Genomic DNA, 5,063 nt, shown 5'->3' on the forward strand with positions numbered 1-5,063 from the left:
AAACTACAGATTTCCCGTAGTTTACATTTCCTGGCTGTTTTTCTGCAACCATGAGGGTTTTTTAAAAAATGAAAGCTGAGAATTGCACGTCAGCATGCCTCTAGTTGCTGAGGCTTTTGTACTCACAGTATCTTAGGAACTAGAGTACTCACAAATATCAAAAGAAATACAAGTAGTGATACTCTACAATACATTAAGGAGCCCTCTGGAGATAAGAAAGGCTCAGGACTTCATGATTTTTGTTTGTTGAGCAATGGCACGTCAAAGCACATAGCGAGCCTGGTAAGTATTGACTGAACTTAAAAGCACATGCAAAAACGTACACACACACACACACACACAAAAATCACTACGGAAAATGCACTGCCAAACTGTGCATAAATGAACCCAGCAGCTCAGGCATTTTGCTAAGCTCCCAGCAGGAAAAGGGAGGTATCTCAAGGGACATTCCTTGGTGCCCACCCACGGTCAACAGCGGGGCTGCCGCCTGCGTGGATGGGCTGGGGTAGATGGCAAAGGACTGTCCGTGACTCCCTGCACACCCACAACCCTGCACACAGGTGGAGGAGAGAGGCTGGGCTGGCCCAGGGCAGGAGAAGGCCAGTAGTGCCAGCCTTGCACGGGGAAACATTCCCTGTTGTGTCCCAAAGCAAACAGCAATAAAGCACGCTGCTAATGAGGGTGCAACCTGACCCTTGGCAAAGTACCTGCCCAAGGACTCTGCGTCTGCCGGTGTTTAAGGGAAGGATGGTGTCGGCAAAAACTTCAAGCTCAAGGGGATTATTTTTTTTCAAAAGAACAACAACCCCAAAAAAATTGTTTGGATGTTTTGCTGGTAATAAAAATTACTCACAAAGTAACAGAGAGCAAACACTGCTTTGAAGGAAAGTGAAGTCTGTAAAACAAAGAACCTTACCCTGTGGAAAGAATTCCTTTTTAACGCTAATGTTAACATTTCATTTTTTATAAGAAATCCCAGTGAATCTTCCCTTAAGAATCTTCAGCTCCAGACAGGACAATTCTCTTTTTCCTCTCTGCCTGTTAACCTATTCTGCTGATCTTCCTTTGCAGGAAAGAAACGAACTTTTACTCATGTTTTTTGCTTTTCTTTACCTAGGCTGTTTATCACACTGTTACACAAACCGTTCTCAGACCCGTAACAGCCTGGGCAGGCAAAACATCTAGATTTTAGTATGCTACAACAAGAGACCAGCAGCTCAAGCAAACTAAAGAACCCATGATGAAACCACGCATGGTAAAATTCACAATCTCCTATCTGTTATTTTAAAAGGCAAGAAAACAACATACAGCACAGAAGCTACTTCTAAGGAAGATAAAGGAATGTACTTAATGTAGTGAAAGGCAACCTGTCATCCTGACACCTTTTTGGGTTTGGGGGAGTCAAATTAACACCACTTAACGAGGCAGATGTGACGGCACAAAGCAGCTGGGTTATTGAAGCAATCATTGGCACCTATTTCAATTAGGAGCATAACGGTAAACGTGGATAGCGCTCTGCAAAGAAACTGGGATGGTGGAGAGTAATCCAGGATGTAAGAAGTTTAGGAACTGATGATCTAGGGACAGTACCACAGAAGCATAAACGATACTGTATGGAGTACTCCTAATCAAACTCAGAGGATTTTGCAAGCAATTAAACATAGGCTTAAACTTAAGTATCGGAACCATCACACAGAAGCTAAAAGACATGAACACAGGACTTGAACACCTTGGAATCACAGAATCACATGGGGTTGGAAGGGACCTTGGAGATCATCTAGTCCAACCACCTGCCAAAGCAGGCCCACCCAGAACAGGTTGCACAGGAACATGTCCAGGCGGGTTTGAATGTCTCCAGAGAAGGAGACTCCACCACCTCCCTGGGCAGCCTGGTCCAGGGCTCTGCCACCCTCACAGGAAAGAAGTTCCTCCTCATGTTTAGGTGGAACTTCCTATATTCAAGTTTGTGTCTGTTTTCTCTTGTCCTGTCCCTGGGCAACACTGAAAAAAGACCATCGCCATCCTCTTGACACCCACCCTTTAAGTATTTATAGGTGTTGATCAGATCACCCCTCAGCCTTCTCTTCTCCAAACTAAAAAGACCCAAGTCCCTCAGCCTCTCCTCTTAAGGGAGATGCTCCAGGCCCCTCATCATCTTTGTAGCCCTCTGCTGTCCCCTCTCCAGCAGTTCCCTGTCCTTCTGGAACTGGGGAGCCCAGAACTGGACCCAGTGCTCCAGATGGGGCCTCCCCAGGGCAGAGCAGAGACAGGATGACCTCTCTCTTCCTGATGCCCCCCAGGATGCCATTGGCCTTCTTGGCCACAAGGTCACATTGTCAGCTCATGGTCATCCTACTGTCCACCAGGACTCCTAGGTCTTTCCCCTCAGAGCTGCTCTCCAGCAGGTCAGCCCCCAACCTGTCCTCGTGCAGGGAGTTATTTCTCCCCAGGTGCAGCACCCTACACTTGTCTTTATTGAAGTTCATCAGGTTCCTCTCTGCCCAGCTCTCCAGCCTCTCCAGATCCCACTGTACAGCAGCACAGCCCTCCAGCATGTCAACCTCCCCTCCCAGTTTTGTATCGTCAGCACACTTGCTGAGGGTACACAATGATGAATGTCTATTTTCACAAGTTTCTGGAGGAGCACCACCACTTGTACTTCTGCTTTAAAAAAGGAGCAGACACGCAGGGATGTCAAATAACAGACAGCAGAGTAGTTCCAGAGATCTGCAAGCTGATTGCTACCCGAGGTTATAAATCCATACCAGGCAGAACTCCATCTGAGCAAAAGTGCCTGGTCTCTCAATGTCCTTTGGAATCAAGTTACTCCAAGCAGAAGTGGTGAGTGCATGGTGGTGGGCACTTCTGCCCTGGTGGGACTTCACCTGTGATGCCCAGCTGCTGAGTAGAACCTCTGCATTGAATCCTCTCGTACTTCTTGCTGTGAAGCCAGCACATTTAGAGCCAGGTGAGAGCCGCTGTGTCAGTGGGCACAGGCAAGCCTCACAAGCAGTGCAAGGGAACAGAAAAGCAGGAGTGCATCTCACCCATCCAGAAGTAAGTTATTCCCCTTTGTTATTGTCCATGGGAATACGTGAGGGCTGAGGGGCATCTCCTTCCCGGGAGTGTTCCCAGACTAGCAAAAGCAAACCCACTTGCTGCACCAGGTATATAGGCCTTAATGAAGAATCATTGAATGAATTGAATGAAATTCAGATCCAGCAGCTCAGCGCTAGTCCCATTATGCAGGACATATTTTTCCTATTTATTTCCTCACTCAGATTTTACCTGTAAAATGGTAACACTTAAGACAGCCCCTCAATCTCATCCTTAGTTCCAGGTAGCATATTCACAAAGAACATTTTCCTATAAAGAAGTCTACAACTTTCAATTGCAATTTTAACACTAGAGCACCCTAAAATGCATTTTCCTGGGACAACTCTTCCAGGTACCATAGCAAAATCAGGTCTGTGACACATCACAACCCCAAACGCTTCCCACCTAAGACTAAGGGTGGAATAAGCAATCCATCACACGCTATGACACATTCCCCAAAACACACGCATACTCAAAACCTTAAAGTGGTGTCAGAATGTTTATTGAAGAGGGCAATCTAACTGGCTGAACCAACCTGGGTAGCCGGTAACATTTAACATAAGCAAACAGAGATACTGTAAACTTGCTGTGCATGGAAACTGTATTTATACGTGAATTGGAAGACTGAAATAATTGAATAGAAAAATATAGCTTAAGTCCCCAGGAGTTCTGAATTACCTCAAGATCATTCTGAAAAAAACAGAAATATAGGGACATACCCAATGATACAGAGTAACACAAATATTTTCAAAGAGAGCTAATAAAATATATTTAGTTGCCTCTTTTAGATAGATTTGCAAATATACTTTTAAAACCACACTTAGCAGTTCCTAGATGTAAGGAAGGGGAGGGGGCCTGATTTAGTGCAGGAGTACCCCACATACACCAGTACGTGCAGGTGTAATATGTGGAATTACTCGACCCCTGGCAAACATTTGCCAACCTTCTGAGAAAACAGCACCACAAATAGGTGTTTTTGCAGAGTAAAGGCAAAAAGGCCCCCTCTGTACTCAGCACCGGTGAGGCCCCACCTCGAGGGCTGTGTCTAGTTTTAGGCTCCCTACCATAAAAAAGACATCGAGGTGCTGGAGCAGGTCCAGAGAAGAGCAACAAAGATGGTGAGGGGTCTGGAGCACAAGTCTTATGAGGAGAGGCTGAGGGAGCTGGGGTTATTCAGCCTGGAGAAGAGGAGGCTGAGGGGAGACCTTTTTGCTCTCTGCAACTCCCTGAAAGGAGGGTATAGAGAGGTGGGGGTCAGTCTCTTCTCCCAAGTCACAGGACTAGAGGAAATGGCCTCGAGTTGTGCCAGGGGAGGTTCAGGCTGGATATTAAGAAAAATTTTTTCACGGAAAGGGTTATCAGACATTGGAACGGGCTGCCCAGGGAGGTGGTTGAGGCACCATCCCTGGAGGTGTTCAAAAGACGGGTTGATGTAGTGCCGGGAAATACGGTTTAGTGATGGTGTTGCTTTTTGTTTGTTGTGTGGGTGTTTATTTTTGTCAAATTTAGGTTGACGGTTGGACAAGATGATCTTTAAGGTCCCTTCCAACCTAGAAGATTCTGTCATTCTGTGTGCTGCCACCGTGTCCCCGTTTTCGGGGGTGAAATCCAGCATTTTGGCTCTTCCCCGAGGGAAGAGGGCAGGAGGGCGCCTGAGCCCCCTCTCCTGTCGCCGCTCCGCGGGCCGACCGGCAAGGGAGGGACCTGCCGGCCTCCTCCACCGCACCGGGGGCCGGGCCCGGCCGCGGGCACCGCCGCGGGCTCTGCCTGTACCTGGGGCCGCCCCGCGCCCTGCCCAGCTCGCCTGGGCCCGGCCGGGCCCTGACCGCCGCCCTCGGCCCGGCCGCCAACGGCTGCGCACGCCTCTCCCCTTCCTCCTCCTCCTCCTGTCGGCCGCTGCCCCCGGCAGGGATGGAGGCCATCGAGGAGCTGGAGATCAAACCCTGCACCTCCTCCCTCTACCTGCG

This window comes from Calidris pugnax, unplaced genomic scaffold (assembly GCF_001431845.1).
Source record: "Calidris pugnax isolate Ruff unplaced genomic scaffold, ASM143184v1 scaffold183, whole genome shotgun sequence".
In the NCBI taxonomy this organism is placed as follows: Eukaryota; Metazoa; Chordata; class Aves; order Charadriiformes; family Scolopacidae; genus Calidris; species Calidris pugnax.